This window comes from Acomys minous (genome assembly GCF_964271855.1).
Source record: "Acomys minous genome assembly, chromosome: 14".
In the NCBI taxonomy this organism is placed as follows: domain Eukaryota; kingdom Metazoa; phylum Chordata; class Mammalia; order Rodentia; family Muridae; genus Acomys; species Acomys minous.
The window spans coordinates 110,441,927-110,460,738 of record NC_140496.1 but is presented as its reverse complement, the minus strand read 5'-3'; the positions used below and the strand labels follow the sequence as shown (position 1 = coordinate 110,460,738).

Sequence of the window (18,812 nt, the reverse complement as noted above, 5' to 3'; positions counted from 1 at the left end):
GGAGAAGGCTGAGTATACACACAAAAAAATTAAATATGATTGAAGAATTTAAATAGTCCTCTGTCCTTAGAGAAGATTGGTGGTGGTTAACTAACGGTTCTATTTTGCTGGAAGGCAGATTTCTTGCATGCTTAGAACACCGGAAGAAGTAAAAGGCAATACTGTTGCACAAGAGTTTCCCCATGTGGGCAGGAATGGGATTTTTGTTATTTTTGTTTCATTTGGGCTTTAGGGTCCATGGCTGCTGGCTCCTGCAGGGAATGTTTGCACACTGGAGTTCAGATCGCTGACGCACCTCAGGCTGGCTTCAGCTTTAGCATCTTGAATGTTCAGGGATAAATGCCAGAGAGGAACAGCAGTGGTGGTGGCAACAGAGGCAAGAGCGGCAGCAGCAGCAGGAGCATTAGCATTAGCATTAGCAGCAGCAGCAGCAGGAGCATTAGCATTAGCAGCAGCAGCAGCAGCAGCAGCAAGGCCAGGGCACCCTGGGTAGAGCTGGCAGCAAAGGCTCAGGGAAGAGCCTGTGGGTGTGGGCTACCCCTGGGGCTGAATTGCCAAGGAACAAATTCCATGCCTCCAACCCCGCTGAGATGGCAATTTTTTTTTTATTAAGAATTGATAATGAGTAGTTTCCTGGAAACCATTTAGCGGTGTATTTTAAGAACTTTTAAAAAGCTGACCCGATTGCTGCGATGTTTCCCTTTCCAGGAATTTAGATGAAGGGATGAAGGTCCCTGCTTTCAGATACACTCCTTTTTCCCATAAACCTGCTGGCCTGCTTTGGAGCAGAGCCACTGAGCGCCCTCTGGAACATCCGAGACTTTTCTCACCCCTTATCCCTGATGCTTAGAGTGAATCATCTTCCTAAACCAGGGAAAACAGCACATCTGTGTTAAACTAGAGCCCACACGCCTGCTTTGCAAACATTTCACACAGCAGAAAGCTTGTTCTGTGCGTCTTCGTAAGGGTCCCAGTGTACCCTGAGCTGTGGAGGGCTGAGGTGCAGCCTGCCTCGGAGTCATGAAGTCTAGGTCATTGGGTTGACTGGTCTTCTCACAGCCCAGGGCTCTGCAACTGTTTTATTTTTTATTCTTTTTTTTTTTCTTTTCACATTTTATGTCTAAAAGCTGCTGTGGTGTGCCTGTGCTTGCAAAGTAAATGTGTCATTTCAGCGCCATTAGAAAAGTAATGTCTTCTTTGAAGTACACCCATCCCTTTGTTCTTTGTAAATAATATTTATTATCCTAATTACAAAGATGATACCCATTTGCTGAAATTAATGGATGAAAACACATGTGAAGAATAAGAAGGAAAATATCATAGATTATAACACCTGGAATGCACTTCGGTGGTTAAAATAAAGGACTGTTGTGCTGTCCTGTGGCTGAACATCACACCACCATTAAGGGGAGTCATTATGAGTGGCTTAATGTATTGTACTTAGGCACTTTTAGGCATGCATTTTTACACAGATCTCAACATTTCCATATGGTCCACAGGATGAAGTTTTGGATGAAAATAATGTCTACTCAGACTGTTTAGTTTTGAAAGTAAGCTGGAGTGAGGTTGTGTGAGAACTGAAAATGTTTGCCTCGGCTTTTCCGCCTTTCTTATTGGCAATTTGCCTGACAGAGGATGCCTAGAGCAAAAGTGAAGGGCGGGTGGCTAGTGTGCCTATGTCGCTGCTCCCACTCCTTCTACTCACAGGCATGGACCCACCCTCCCCTCAGGACAGACTGGACCGCTCCCCACACTGCTTGCTTTGGATTTGGTTTGCTATTGGCTGGTGAGCTCCAAGCTGGGCCATACAGTAATGGCACTTACGTCCTGGCCTGTTCTCCAAGAGCACTCCTCTTGAGGCTTTGGATACCGTGCAGTTAGTGCGACCACCCTGGAGCCACCCTGCTAGAGGCAGCACACGGAGATGCCATACATGAAAGCCACACGGTGAGCTTCTTAGACGAGAGGAATATAGCCCGAGACGTCTCACAACCTCCTGAGCTCCTAATTGGCCAACTCATCCTGGTGAGACTGTAGGTAATGGGTCCAAGTAGCTGAGCGTATGGTCTTACTAACAGGAAAAACTGTCCTCAGTCATTGCACTCATGTTTGGTATGGTTTTCAGGATAACAGTAGAAGTCAGAAGGCATACTGCTTGAACTCACAGGTTAACAGAGGACAGACTCCAGCAACAGAGGCTCAAAGGCAGTGTGGCCAAAACTGATGACTTATATTAAGAATGAAAATATTGACAGTGGAATGGATGCACAGTTGGTCAGAGCTCATCTGCAGGCTAAGCTGTAGGTCCCCAGAGAAGAAAGCTGCTCCACAGAAGCTGTCGCTGATGATGTCATCCTGAAGAAGCCATCATTGATGATGTCATCCTGAAGATGAAAAGCTTCATCCTGGCTGTTTTTTTTATTGTCAACCTGACTTGACTTCCATCACCTGGGCAGAGAGGACCTAAGTTATGAATTTCCACCCAGCAGGGGTTTCAGGACAGACAAAGGGACTGGCAGGCGGACCTTGGGCAGAGTGGTGAGAGTTGTATGAAAGGATGTTTGTGTGGGTGGGTGGAAGGACCCAGAGGGTTCAGGAGCCCCACAGGGAGACCACCAAGGCTGGGGGATCTGGAGCCAGGGGACCTGCACAAACGAATGCACCAACCAAGGACAACGCATGCAGAGAACCTTGACCCCTGTTCAGATGTAGCTGATGGATGCTCGTTCTCCACGTGTGTCAGGAGTGGGGAGAGAGGGCGCTACCTCTGACACGAGCTCCGGTGCCTGAGATTTGATCACTACCTCTTGGCAGGGCAGCCTTGCAGACACTCAAAGGAAGGGTATGCAGGCTTCCCTGATGAGACCTGATGGACTGTGATCAGACGGTAGGAGAAGAGGCCCCCTCCGTCCCGCTCCCATCAGAGGTCTGGGGAAGGGAACAGGGCAGAAGAGGGAGGGAGGGTGGGAACTGGAAGATTAAAAGCAGGGGCTAACAATCGGACTGTAACGTGAATAAATTATAATTAATCAATCAATAAATTTCCTCCATCAGATTGGCTTGCAGGCATGTCTGTTATCTAAGTGGGTGGGTCCTAGGCCGCTGTGTGCATCCTTAGCGTGCTAGTCCTGGACTACATACGAAACACTGAGACTGTTAGTAAGTCTGAGAAACGATCTTTCTCCATGAGTTCCACTTTCCTTTAAGCTCCTGCCTGACTCTCTAGGTGATAGGTTATGACACGGAAGTGTCAGCCACATAAACCGTTCCCTCCCTCCTAAGGTGCTTTGATTGGAGTGCTCTACCACAGCATAGAGTGATCCCAGAACACCCTGCCACAGAGACCTCACCAGGTACCTGCAGGGTTAGCCTGCCATCAACTCCAACTGCACTATCAAGGGTACTAGAAGCACCTTGATCTTCCAGAAGTCTCCGAGTCTTCACACCCTAGAAGATTCCACAACACAGAACTTCCCAGTCTCTGAGAATAAACAGTGCCTGTAGGTTTATGTGTGGAAAGTACTCATCACATGCTGTGAGTCCTGTATAGTCTAGACGCACCTGGGAAACCAATGTCTTCCTATCTCACGTAAACTCACGGGGACCTTCAACAGCTTTACCCAGGAAGGCCTGAGGACCCATTTCTACATCACGTCGCTTGGCTTCTTCCATGAGCAGGACATTATCACACCACTCACCAGTGTCTGGCTCACCTGTCAGGGCGTGTGATTAAACCTCAGGAGTGACAGGAGTGTCACCTAAGGACATGTTATAAGGATGGACTTTATTCAGAAACACAAGTGATGGAACCATGATTCCAGTTCATCTGCTGTTTCCACAAACAATTTCTCATGTATCATTTTAATGATCTTCTTTCTTATCTCCTGTTCATAAACATAATGAGTTGCATTTTTTCTTATGTTACAACCATCTGTTATCAAGCAACTGTATGTCAGGAGACAGCAGCGCTGATGGCTACATGCACAGATTCTCTATGAAACAGGGTTAAAAGGTAATTTTCCATGCTCCTGGCCCCTAGGTCATTAGCCACAGTAGCCTAAGTGCATTCTCTTATAATTCAATATCAAAGAAATTGCTTTTTGGCATTAACTCTATTATGTTCAAAATTGTATAAATTATTGAAATACTATGCCTCTGCCAAGATATAAGACAGTTCACATGAAAAAAAGTTACATTTTAAATTATTCATTGGTGAAAAGTCAGTCTTCTGATAGAAGTTTTTATACTGGGGCTAGCTTCTGGGATTCACATTTAAAGACACTTCATACAAATGAAAATTTCTGGGACTGGTAATTTTGTGTCTTTGACTCCTTGATTTTCTTGTGCGGGACAGTGTGACAGACTGTCATGTGTCTCAGAGCTCTCCCAGCAGCATTTTCATTGGTTGTAAGATGCCTTATTGCAATCACTTTAAGTCAGGACCCAATGCAGTCAACGATCTGCCCAGAATATTGAAATTCCGTGACTCAGCTTATGCCCATATAATTAATTAATTAAATTATCAATTAAAGGCTACATACTTATGCCTATATAATCAATTATGCAATCTGAACACATAAATACATGTTTAACATACCTGTAGTTCTGGGAACACACAAGTGTGTGTTAGTAACACAGCAGAGCATCTATTATATTGGAGTTGGTGTTTGTGCAGCTGTCTGATAACTGAAGAATAGTATAGTAGGTGCTTTAATCACAGGAAGTGTGACCTCAAAGGGCCCTCTGACTATCTCACATTCACTTGTGCTGAAAATTTTCATTTATCCCTTGGTATGCACTGGGGACTGTGCTAGATGTTAGTGATTTCAAATTTAATAACACTGAGTTGCTATTTTCTGGCAGGATACATACTGTGGGAGGAAACAAACACAGAAATAGATTAAATATAATTATATAAAGCTTCGTGGGGGAAAGGCATGTGAGCTACGCCCCTCCTAATGAAAATCCACCCTGACCGTGTACAGACAGACCTGCAGCGATGGTGGAGACAGATGGGGCCGGTTTTGGAATGAGGTACTGAAACCATCTAACTAGAGAAGTGCACATCAAGCGTAGACACCTGGATGCAGGTGGTCATGGGAAACATCTGGCAACTCAGTTATCCTAACAGATCATTATGGCCTGTCACAACTGAACTGTGTTTCTTTTCATATCACACCACTAAAGAATTACACCCCTTCAAGAAAGAACAGTCTTTTTCCCTTTCTGCTGTCTGCAGAGAGCAGATGGACACAGGGAAATAAAGCCATGGTTCACGCGTGGGCTTGCTCTGGGCTGACCTGGTAGACGTAGTGGACATTCTGGAAAGAGACTGCTTAAGGATGATGTAAACTCCCTGCGATCCAAGGAGTTTTAGACATGAAGGAAGATTATATGCAGGTAGAGGAGGGACTGCTACATGTGCCCACAGTGATTGTCATGCCACATGTGCCCACAGTGAGCGTCAGGCTACATGTGCCCACAGTGAGCATCATGCTACATGTGCCCACAGTGAGCATCACGCTACATGTGATCACAGTGATCGTCACACTACATGTACCCACAGTGAGCATCACGCTACATGTGCCCACAGTGAGCATCACGCTACATATGCCCACAGTGAGCGTCACGCTACATGTGCCCACAGTGAGCGTCACGCTTTCCTACTCTCCTGCTTCACTCTCTGGATGTGGAAGTGAGGAAGGAAACTGGAAAGAAAAAGTCACAAGCACATTACAGGGCCAGGGTAACGGAGTGACCGAGAGTGTGACATGAGAGAGGTAAGGGATGAGAGACAGAGACACAAGTCATAGAGGGTGGCAGAGTGGTGGGTGAACAGGAAAAGGACACAAGAAGATAAACAAGATGGAAAGACACAGACAGAGCAATAAGATAGTGAGAAGCAGCAAGAAAGAGCACAGAGAGAGATGGGGAGGGAAGAGGGAGGGAGGGAGGGAGAGAAAGAGGGAGAGGAAGGGAGGGAGGAAGAGAGGGAGGGAGAGAGAGAGGAGAGAGGGGGGGAGGAAGAAAGAGAGACAGAGAGACAGAGAGACTTAGAAAAGGTTAAAAGAAGTTTTAGAACATCCTCAACATGGATGACCCCTGAACACTGTGTTAGCCTTTGCTTCATCTGTTCTCTCAGTGTCCTCTACATGTGTGGTAAACACGTGGGAGGGACTGCTCTACTACTTCCCTCCTCTGAGTTTTATGTGTTTAATGTTACTCAAGCCACTGGCAATGGCTGTGGACTCTGTGTGGAAATCACCATATGCTACACATCATGGAGCTTGTAGAACTGCTTATTAAATATTGATCAACAACCTAAAGACATTTACCTATTCAAATGCATGGGGTGCACCTCCAGTGTAGGGTGTTTGTGCAATAGGGACCCAAATGCATGGGGTGCACCTCCAGTGTAGGGTGTTTGTGCAATAGGGACCCCAATGCATGGGATGCACCTACAGTGTAGGGTGTTTGTGCAATAGGGACCCAAATGCATGGGGTGCACCTACAGTGAAGTGTGTTTGTGCAATAGGGACCCAAATGCATGGGGTGTACCTACAGTGTAGGGTGTTTGTGCAATAGGGACCCAAATGCATGGGGTGTACCTACAGTGTAGGGTGTCTGTGCAATAGGGACCCAAATGCATGGGGTGCACCTACAGTGTAGGGTGTTTGTGCAATAGGGACACAAATGTTCTGTAACTAGAATAGTCTATAGCGCTTCCTTCCTACTTGTGTGGAACTGAGGCTATTAAAGGAACCCTCATTCATTCATTCATTCATTCATTCACATGCATGCATGAGTTTATTCACCTTACATCCTGATCGCTGCCTCCTCCCTCCTCTCCTCCCAGCCTCACCCTTTTCCCCTCTTCTCCCAACTTCCTCCCCAAGTTATGAGAAAAGGGGGACCCCCTCATCATCAATCCACCCCAGCATATCAAGTTTTATCAGGACTGAGCACATCTTCTTCCCCTGTGGCCTGGCAAGGCAGTCCCACTACAGGAAAGAGATCAAAGAGCAGGCAACAGAGTCCATGTCAGAGACAGGCCCCATTCCCCTTACTAGGGGACCCACACGAAGCCCAAGCTCCCCATCTGTGTAGGGGCCTAGGTCCTGTCTATGCATGGTCCTTGCTTGGAGTCAGTCTGCACAGGCCCCTTAGGGCACTGGTCAGTTGGCTCTGTTGGTCTTCCTGTGGAGCTCCTGCCACCTGCAGATCCTTCTACTTTTTAAGAGACACTTATACACCATGTTGCCTTCAAACAGCCATGGGCTTAGCTAGGGGGATGAGGATGGCAAAAATTGTAAAATGAAACGTGTAAGCCTAAGGAGATAGGAAGGTGTCAGAGACAGAGAATAAGGCAGGGGCAGCGAGGCTTTATGGATAAGAAGGGCAGGTGTGGTGGATGATGGGAAAGGAATAAAACCAGGCCCAGCTTTGACGATGGAGTACATGTGAAAATGTAGGAATTATGCAATCACTCTCTGGGATTATACTTGCACATATGGGGCCCCGTTAGTACACAAGGCAGCTTAGCCATGAAGGAACCTGGCTGGAAACAAGGAAATAAGGATGGCAACATCCTGGAGACGGGATGGAAACAACAAACAGCATTCAGTGGACCTGGAGGTAAGCTGGACGAAAACAGACGAGAACAGACGCAAACACTGTAAATGGAGATTTGCAATCTGTGAGAGCTTCTCAACTGGCCCACAGAACTTCATGCTGGATTCTTAGGACGGAAGTAACATCTTAAAACTGCATTAATCAATCAACTAATTAATTACTTGTGTGTGTCTGTGTGACTTGCAGGAGTTGGCTCTTCTTTAACTGCATGGAGCCCGGGATGGAACAAGGTTGGCAGGTTACCCACAAGCACTTTTGCCTTCTACGCCATCTCACAGGCCCACAGATAACATGTGATTGATATGCTCACAGCAGATTATTTTCTGCTATTTGAAATCCCCACTGGCTGCTGTACTTGTCGTTCATCTGTGACACGAATTCTGTTGCCCTGTGTTTATACCTAAGCAAGTTCGGATGCACTGAACAGCTCACAGTGTGTGCATCCAGATTGATGTGTCTGTAAATATGGAGAGGGGTCCCTCAGCTGATGAGCAGCACAGAAGGCCTTCCCGTCCTGCCTCCTGAGATACCAAGCCCACACACCTTCTGCCTTCCTTTCTCCTTGCCTCCTCTCTTGTCTCTGATTCGGTTTTGAGTCTCTAGAGGGAGATGACAGTCTGCCTTACAAGCACCTTGCAGAACCAGCACTGGCCACAGCTGCTTTCAGTCAGTTGCTTACTGTACTGAAGAAAACAGTAAGCAGAAGACAGTGGGTCCCCAGCTAACGGGACCGGCCCCGTTATGTCTGACAAGGAGCGCTTTGCACAGGGAGTTGGCAGGACCACAGCTCGAGGGGTCTATCAGCCATGTCCATTAGGCTGGGGGCACTTACAGTTCAGCAGGACCTTTGGGAAGAAACTTGATTGCATGTGACTGACTGGTATTTTACTTTAAAGAGGATTAAACAGGTTGTGGGGAGAAGCAGGAACATCTGTGGTAGATTTAGAAATAAGATTCTGTTCCCATCAGGGAAGAAGCAGAGATGCTAACTGTTCAAACTCATTTCCCCTCTTTGCTGCACAACCAGACAACTAGATTTGGTAGTTTCTCAAGCCCCAGTTTCAACCAAGGGGATATGAGCAGAAGTGCTGTGTGATTCCCCCCTGCTAATCCCTACGGATGTTTGCATGTTTGCCCAGAAACCACACACTGAAGAAAGCAGGAAGCCCAGGTAGAAAGAATAGAGCCTGTTCTGCAGGCACGCTGCCTGTAGCAAGCAGCCTTTGATTTGAGAAATGTGTGCTTGAAATATTTATAGGGCTGGTTTCTAGTCCATATAACCCACCCACAAAGAAGTCAGGATGCAGGAGCAAGGACAGAAGCTAGCACACTATTAGTTTTATACTCTGTACAAGTTGATCACAGGGGAACCCTACACATATGATCATGTCAATGTACAGAGAGGATGCATGGGCAAATATTGCCATGTGTAATGAAACTGAAGATTGGTGGCAGAAAGTTTTTATTGTGTGATATATATATATATATATATATATATATATCACACAATAAAAAGGCACATCACACAGTGCCTTCTGCCTGGGACTGTGGAGGTGGGCCAGGCTTTATTAGAAAGCAAGGCAAGCCTGCACACAGGAAATTCTCATTTATGTTGCTCTCAGGTTTCTAACTACTTCGTGGAGACTCAGAAGCAAGTCAGGATGTTTAGGATAATTGGGTACTGCAAGTTAATTGTTAGTTTATCAAATTGTGGTCATGCCAATTCCTAGTCTATTCTTATCACAGGAATATACATCCTAAGTTTAACAGATAGATCTGACTCGATGGAAAGGTAACGTAGGATAGTTAGATAAGGTCTTCAAAAACCTCAGAGACCTACAGAATATGGCATTTAAAGTTTTTTTTTATTAGTTTAAAGATTCTTTGGCAATAAGATAGGTTAACTCTTGGCAACACCCAGCCTAACTCAAAGAAGATGATGAGCCTCAAAGAACCTCCTTATGGAGATGGTTTCAAATGTGGCAAACAAGCTACTAGGCAAAATATTCTCACTTCAGCCACAGATAGAATTCTGCCTAAAAAATGTAAGCTTGCATGCAGGCAGAGTCAACAGCCAAACTCTGCCAAGACAGGGTAAGCAAGTCCTCAATAATTCTTGCCTCACAAATATATCTGTCAGATATGTTGGGCCAGAAAGCTGAAGATGATGCTTCAATATTATAGAGAGTTTTGGGTAAGTGTTCAGGTATCAAACTGTATCTGTCATCTTCTCATTTGGGAAGCTGCTATCCTGCACTCCTGGTACACTCAGGTAATCATGTTTATTCCTTCCCACATCTCTAATGGGGTTGAAGACCAGATAGTTTAGTTTTACGTTTAAACTTAGTTGTTTAGGGCCTAAAATGTTTTTAGGTCTAGATAGATGTTTTAAGTTGATAGAGATGAGATATGATAGATATTGATTTAAATTCAGAATTTTAGATGCACCAAGATAGGAAAGATGTTTTCTTCAAGGCTGCCAAACACAAATAGCCAGAACACTACGAATGTAACATTTGTATAATTCCTGATTGTTTTGTGGTTTTTCTTGCTATATGTAGATTGTTGTATATATGTTTAATAATAAATGTATACATAAAAAAAGCAAGTCAAGAAGTTAAGAGTTGGAAGTAGAGCATCCCAGCCACTCAGGGGATAACTGACATCAAGAGAATTCATTCAGATTAACATCCTAATTACTCATAAAATAAATCTATGCATTTGATGTAATTATGATAAAAATTAATTTATTAACACGATTAAATAAGAATAATTAATAGTGGAAAAAAGGATAAAGAGAAGTTGAAACTGCCCTGAAGAAGAAAAAGTACAGAGAAGAATTTATTCTAAGATATTCTGAAGACTAATGCAAACCCCTGAGGTCTGCGGCTGGAGAGATGGCTCAGCTGTTGAGAACCCACACTGCTCTTGCAGAAGACCTGAATTCAGTGTGCAGCACCCACACTGTGCAGCTCACAGCTGCTGTAAATACAACTATAGGAGATCAATTATCTCTTCCATGGCCTCTGTATGTGTGTGCACACACTACCACTCAGACAGACAGACAGATACACACACACACACACACACACACACACACACACACACACACACACACCACGATATTCAATTAAAACAATATCCCTCAGGCTAATATGAAACAGGTCCACACAAAAACATCACCCAGTGCTCACAGAATATACATATCCCCAAGCTGAATGCAATGGTGGAATATGAGAAAATAAGGACAAAGGATTTGGTCAACACCCTAAACAGTAGGCTATCCTTATGGAAGAGTATAAAAGAGAATTCTAATATAGAACTACATATAGAAGAAAACTCCAGACAGAGAGACCCACACATCTCAGCATGTGTAAACTTGTAAGTGAAACCGCTTCAAGAAGCAGTTTCATGGCACAGAAGACAAGTGATGTTCTGAACAAAGCATGGGCCTGTGTTAAACATAAACACAGACGTGCTTGAGAGAGCAAACGAACATATTGGTGAAGCCACAGATTTGTGGAGGGTGTTCACATGAATATAAACTGATAAAAAATTAAAGTTACACAACGCTATCATCAAAGTCAACTGGCAAAAGAAAGACCCAGTCAACGATGAACAGTGTGAGTAGGAGATGCAACAGTAAGAAAACTTGAATGGAAAAATCACCTGAAACACTGGTAAGAAGATCTTTGCTGTTAGAGCATTCAAATAATTTTAAAAACTTGAGATCTATAATATTGCTAAAACCTAGAAATTAGATCCTATTGAGCTTAGGACAACAGAAAAAAATTGCACACAGTTGAAAGCAATACTAATCTCCACATAACTGAAATCTGTTAATGAGACTGAAGACCCAGATGCCACACTTGGACTTCCCTTCTCAGTTCTGTTGACACGCAGCTTTGTCCCTCAACAGAGGCTCAGCTTAGTCATCCTTGATAGGGCAGCAACTGCAATGTAGCAGCCTCCCAGGTTAAGTCCTTGCTGAGGCCCAACAGCAAGGCGCATGGCTACAGCAGCAGGACTCAGTGTGGATGAAATCACCCACGAGGTCTTTAAACCTGCTAATGCAGATGCCTGCTGCAGACAGAGGAAGTCGTGTGGGCACACACTCAGAGCTCTCCACTATGTGCCCACACAGAAAGCCTCACTTAGAGCAAGTATATCACCTCATGACGGGAAGAACTTCTGAAAGAAGCAGGCAGAGCCTGAGTCACTGTATGACATCAGAGACTCTCCCATGCAGACCTCGGCGATCAGATGAGGTCATTACTCTGTGGAAAGTGCTGGTGCCGACATGGCAGCATCCCCCATCATAGTCAACATGCCCATGACTACAATGTCTACACTCTAAATTGTGAACAAAAGTGCAGGAGGGGAACCCGTAAACCATGGTGGCCTGGTCCCTTGATGTCATTGGGTATTATGAAGCACTCAGTGCATTTTCATCCTCCTGGCAGGCTGGGAGTGTGATGAGGCCACACTGCAATCACCACAGAGAGACTCAGCAATCCTGTTGGAACCTTGCAAAGTCAGTGTCACCTGTGCAGCCTGTCCTGGTGACAGATGGCTGCACGGCAGAGATTGCATACTTTGCGCAAACTGATACCTGCACAAATTCTAAGCATCTGTGGAGCTGTCCAGTGACCTGGCCCAACTGGAATGTCAATCTCCAACTATGAAGTGTGTGAAGTGTGAAGATACCATGATATCAGAATCTAAATGGCCAAACAGTGTGGACATATGACAGACTGTTGTGGGCAGACTTCCCTGCTATTACAAACAAATGCTAGACAATTTTATGAATGAGAGAAGATTTCAAAATGAATTCTCTTAAGATATAAAAGCCTCTCAATAATTTTATCTAAGGAATTCCCGAAATTTGTGGACAAATGGATTGAACTAGAAATGATCATAATGAGTGAATTAACTCAGAAGCAGAAAGACTCAAATGGTATATACTCACTTATATCTGGACACTAGCCCAAGGGGCATGTCCCCTGAAATAGAAGGATCCAGAGCATCCTAGAAACCTACAAGCAGAACATCATGATGGGCCGATCTGGGTCCAGGGGTCCTACTCCAACTATGGCACCAGCCAAGGACAATATGTGCAGTAAACTTTGAACCCTTACTCAGATCTAGGCAATGGACAGGACATTCTCCACAGTTGAGTGGAGAGTGGGGACTGACTTTCACACGAACCCTAGTGCCCCATATTTGACCACGTCCCCTGGATGCGGAGACCTGGTGACACTCAGAGGAAGGAAGGATCATATAGAGGGGGAGGAAGTCCCCTCAGTCACAGTCACAGGGGAGGGGAGTAAGGGGGAAATGGGAGGGAGGGAGGAATGGGAGGATACAAGGGATGGGATAACCACTGAGATGTAACAAGAATAAATTAATTAAAAAAGACTTATAAAAAATGATGACTGTGGGGGCAGAACGTAAACACTCTTGCATAGGGAGTCACCAATCTTTTCTGGTTTCTAATATTTTTTAAAATTCAGAATAGTTCTGAATGACCTATATATTAATCTATTGAGTTGTTTATATTTCACTCCAAGTCACACTCCTCATCATATTCCACTCTTAGATTTGTCATAAACTTAGAAATTTTCTATTTTTTCTTATCGTTTTTACTGAACACCAGATGTGAAATATAAACAAGTCTTTCTTTGTTTATTCCAGGCCACTAGGATCTGTCAGTAGAAACTCTCTGCTGTTGTACTGGTATCTTTCCTCTTCAGAATAAAAAAATACTGAGTTTCCCAAGTTAGTCAATCAATAGAAGATGTCAAAGAATACAATACACAAACAGCTAAGAGACTGCTCTATAGAGCAAGCAGCTCATGTGGGCAGGAGAAAAGCCAGAGAGGAGCTGCTCAACGTGCTGAGAACAGGTGACTGCTCAGCATTAGGATGGACACTTGGGCCACCTGTAGGAACATTGGACAACGTGGCTGAAAGAGCATGGGGCTGAGATAATGGGGGGGGGGACAGTGAAATGCTGCTGCAGGAACATGACGTCACCTTGGCACCTGGAGCTGCTTGCTTAGGGCAGGAGACCAAGTTTTCAGACATGCAATCTGGACACTATTGCATTTTCAAACACTTCACCTGTTGCACAGATTAAATGGTACCATCAGATAGGTTGTAACTGGAGTATTGCCACCTCAAATGTAGGTTTCACATAAATGAGATGCTGAGTTCAGAATGGATGCTAGCTGGAAGGAGTTGGTGGTGTTGAAATGGGACGGATGCCTTTTCAATGTGAGCACATGAATTTGGCGGTGTATGAGGGCCAGCGGGAAAGAGATTATAGACTCAACTGCACTAACTCCTGAGTCAGTGTATGGAGGCTTTCATCCACAATACAGTCTTCCACATTAAAGATTAAAGGAGACAATCAAAGATGAAGTTACAAGGCAGAGATTCTAAATAGAACATGAGTGGGGATCTTAAGAGATGAGGAGGGTTGCCAGAGCTTCTCAAAGTTCTGAACAAGAACTAAATAACAACAGGGTGGCGTGAGAGACCTGAGGAGAGATGTACTAAGATCCATCTCTACTACCCTCCTCCAGAACTGCAGCAAGAAACAAACGCCTGTTTTCACAGCCCACGTAAAATCATGTATCACTGTAGTTGGAGAGAAGAAAGCATCCCTTCTCATGGTGAACCGTGGCTTCTTCCTCCCACTGCTGTCACCACTCATAATGTTCCTCCATGTTTCTCACTAGCCCGTATGGGTCCTTTGCTTCTCCAGGGCTTGTTAAATTTCTATAGCTTGGACTCTTCTTAAAGAGACACTTATCATTTGTCCTCTAGTCTTTGAAAGTCTTTATTCAAATGTCACTTCCTCAAAACTATTTCCCTAATCACTGCATATGTGCATTTGAACTTTCTCTGGTCCATGATAAAGGTTCTTTCTTAGAACTCATCAACGCCTAATGTATCATCATTATTACTTAACTGTTTTTTACTTTTTCTTTTGCTCTCCTCAAAATGAGTTTCTTGAATCATGACTCTCAGCATCTTGGTTGCTGGTTGCCTCCTGCACACTCTACAGTTTCTATCACATAATGGGTAATACACCTGTGTCCAATGCACTGTTAATGCATTTGGTTTTTTTTTTTTCCTGTTCAAAAGTAACAATCTGCATATTAGCATTCATAGCATTTATATGGTAATTATTAAGTGTGTTGTATTTGTTAATTTTTATATATTTTAAATATGAGTAGATTAAAAAGAAATAACACACCATCAGTCTTAATTTTGGTAGTTGATGCTACAAGGGAGAGGAATTAGGAGTCCAGTAATCAACTCTATCATTTTTGTCAATTTTTTTTCTATTTATGTGAACTGTTATTTTTCTTTGACATGTTTGGCATTCATCACTAGGAATATGGCACTTACCTTAGGCTGCATTAGCTTATAGATCTGCTATAAGCCTGGTGACAGACCATAATCAAAAGTCCTGTTGCCAATACTCCAACCACTGGGAATGTTGCAAAGTAAATTAATTAGTACAAACAGATGTCAGGCACATTCCAGGAGATGCTGGCAGGGGCCCAGTGTCTGACCTCGCTTACAGAGTGTGTGCCTTCGACACACACAGATGCCAAAAAATTCACATTCATATGTGAATTGCAGAGATGGCTTTGCCCTCTCTTAAAGCGTCACTTTCCAGCATGATAATACACAGCGAATTCTCAGAGATAGCTGTGTAGTGTATATAGCCAGAGATTTCACTGGTGCTTATCCAGGTTTGCAAACACGACTTTCCATTTCTCATGCTTTGGAATGTGTATTCACTTGGTTATTTAAATGGAGACATTTCCTGTGTGTTCTAAGTAGCAGACATTGGAAAGGCAAACAAATTCACTGGCTAATGACAAAGAGATGAGCGAAGAACTATTTTTTGCTAATATCTCAACTCCCACTATTCAAATAAAATGATAGAAAATAAACTCATTATGAAATAAGGATTTCAGTTTGTTGCCCTCTCCCACAGGAAGTTGTGCCAATTACCTGTGTTTCATTTACCACAGACTTTCCACCACGGTCACGCCATAGGTCACAATGACAGCAATGAGAGGGACGTGAGTAACTATGCCGAGTGCTGTGACACACCAGGTCACAACAAGGAAAGCTTCCTTATTGTGGCGAGATTGGGCTCTCGGCTGCACATGTTTCTTCAGTCAGTCGTTGACTTAATTCTGACTATAGTGACACTGATATTCTTAGAATATTTTCTAAAAAATCTAAATTCTAAGCTTTGTGTGAGTTGAATTTTATTTCGAGAGTCCCTCTTCCGTGATGTAGCGTGAAGACGTCTGCACAGCATCTTCCTGTTTTTACAAACAGAAGCCCCACTGTGGTCAGCTCCCAGCTTGCCCTGCTCCTCCTGAAAACACTTCGTACTGCATCATGTCATGCACACGTCACCGAGTATCACCCCTTGAGCATCTCAGAGACGCCATGATTTATTCCAAACAGAGCATGACTTGAGTAAGGTGATTGTAAAAAAGAGGCTTTGTCCCTAACCTATTACCCGGACCCCAGCTATGCACCTGCACCTGGAAATACAGAGGAAGTCATTCTGAGAGCCTCTGAAACGGAGGATTCAAGAGTCACCCAGAGACAGACAGACCGGCATGTGGTGCCATGACTCTTCAAACGTCATGACACTTGCTAACCCCTTAAATAAGTTCCTCACCATTTACGAAGGTGTTTCCAGGCTGTTAAAGAGTGTGCCACGGGCAGAGCAGGCTTTCTATTTCCTCTCAACAGCTGGTTACAGTGGAGACAGCATGCACACCGCTCCACTAGTAGGGTGAATTATGTATTCCTAGAATCATTGTGTGAGGCAATTTAAAAAAAAATTTGTATATGGAAAAAAGCGAAGCCCAAGGAGAGAGGAAAGCGAGCCACTCTCAGTACTCACTACTGTAGGTGAATGCTGCAGAGAGCCTTTCTCATCCTTCCATGTGGTCACATGACTTTGGAGGAAACAAGAGCGTGCTCTGTCTACTGCAATCCCAGGGAGCACCAACCCTCAACTTCTAAAATGAAAATGAATGGGGTCTTTAGTGTAATGGCTTTCTCTCCTTACTGCATGTAGTTATTTCAAAGAACAAGATAACAATGAACACACACACACACACACACACACAAACACACACACACACAGAGAGAGAGAGAGAGAGAGAGAGAGAGAGAGAGAGAGAGAGAGAGAGAGAGGGAGAGATTTATTCAGAGTAGCGGATGCCCAGGAGAGAATATGTAGTTTTCCCCTCTTAGGGCAAAATGTCTAGAGCTTTTAAATCAATGCTCAGCAAATTAGCCCAAAGCAAATAAAAACGACAGTAGCAGCACCTGTCTGGCTGTCGCCGGCTTCCTGTACATGCCAACTTGTCACCGGCTTGTAAACCTAACAAGAGTGCATGTTTGGTTTTCTCCATTTCCACACTGAAATCTTTAACAGTGATTGAAGAGCGTCCTTTAACGATCCGCACCTATTGCTTATGAAACACACATCTCCACGCGTGCGAGGCTGCAGCGGCGGGGCACCGACAAGATGAGCGATAGAAACAAAGAGAAGAAAAATAGCTACGCCTCCCCTCTCCAGTCTGTCTTCAGTTTATCGATGTTGTGGGAGCCCATGGGCCTGGATAGAAAGTTGTGTCTCTAGAAGGTTCTGATTAACCTGTATCATCAAGCTTCTCCTGTCATCACGACACAAGGCAGTTAAGTAAACAGATATAACGGGGCCTTAGTCTCATCTCTAGGAATTTACCGCCATGGAAACCCATCCGGCTTCCTCATTTATCTCACTTTTCACAGAGTGATTTAAGGGCCACCCACGTGGCAAAAATAACATAAGCTAAATGGCTTCCATCGCTCATTCATTCATAAAACGGTTTCCCTCACATCATCTGTTTGCCAGGCTGTGTGCTAGGCACCAGACTATAAAGATCAACATGCCTTGCGATTCCTCGCAATGTGATAAATCTAGATGAACAAAATGTACTAATTAAGATCTAAAAAAAAAAATCTCATTGTATTTATTGAAGGCATCTGTACCAATAATAAGTAGCAATAAAGCAATAGATGGAAATTTCTCTATTCAACTCACTCCAAGCTCAAACATCAAGGTGGTGTTACACTGTGACATGTCTCTATGGCCTGAGTCGTGAGCACAGCATGCATAGTTTGCGCTAAGCTTGTGGTCACCACAGGCACTCCAGTGAACACTGCCTGCAACACCTATAGCAGGTTCAAGACTACAGAATGTTTATCACACACAAGGAGTGTTTCCATTTTGTGCAAACATGTGGTCTAGCTCTGAAAACCAGGGTGTTGGCTGTTTCCCCACTGCCATTACTCCTCAGCACAGAAGTATTGAATCACTGCATCTGTGTATTGAATTGTGATAGAATCTAAATTTTAAAAATTGCTGTTTGGATGGTTGACTTGGTTCTCAGATAAAATTATTAAGTGAATTTGGGCATCAGGTTGAGAAATAATTTCCAGCTACTTATAAAATGGCACTAAACACATGTGTGCCATTTGTGCCCCATATTTACATAAAGTGGCATTCTCAGCATAACAATTAGAAAATTGAAACATCAATCAACTCTATAATACATTGAAGATGTTCTGCATCCTTCAGCGTCAAAATTCAGCCAGAAATTAATTCACTACATAAAGTAAGTAGGCATGTCCACCTTAAGAACCCAAACGCCCTTCCATCTTTAATATATGGTAAACTTATTCATCCAACAAAGAATTGTTTCAAGGTAAATGTATTCATAGTTTATTGTTCGTCAATATTTGATTTTTATATCTATGTTATATATTCATCTAGCTGAGTTGAAGAAAAATGTCTGGGTCAGAGAAGAGTTGATAGCTGAAAAGTTTATGGAGCTCTGTTCTACACCTAGTACTGACACACCGCATCCTTCCATAAGCCTCATGTGAGCCACATGCCACGCCATGGCTCTCTGTATCCATTGGCACTTTTGTAGTGGGAAACCTAGTTCCATGTGTTGAACTGGAAGCCTCTACAGTCCTGAGTCCAGGTCAGACTTCTCTTCAGTGCATAGATGCTATTTACCTTCCTGAATTTTAAAAAGAAAAAAAAACCCAGCATTTTTTCTCTGTTAAAGTCTAGC

General features: G+C 43.8%; 1 protein-coding gene and 1 long non-coding RNA gene across 2 annotated transcripts in view; both read right to left on the bottom strand.

Annotated features, from left to right (window-relative positions):
• The window catches only part of NEGR1 (neuronal growth regulator 1), a 727,046-nt gene that overhangs the window by 299,582 nt on the left and 408,652 nt on the right, over window positions 1–18,812 (bottom strand). The window lies entirely within an intron of this gene.
• Window positions 2,314–15,830, bottom strand: LOC311582857. Its single transcript, XR_014774282.1, has 4 exons — window positions 15,667–15,830; window positions 4,598–4,871; window positions 3,714–3,884; window positions 2,314–2,448 (listed from the first exon to the last, which is right to left on the bottom strand). It is a non-coding gene; the product is annotated as an uncharacterized lncRNA (long non-coding RNA).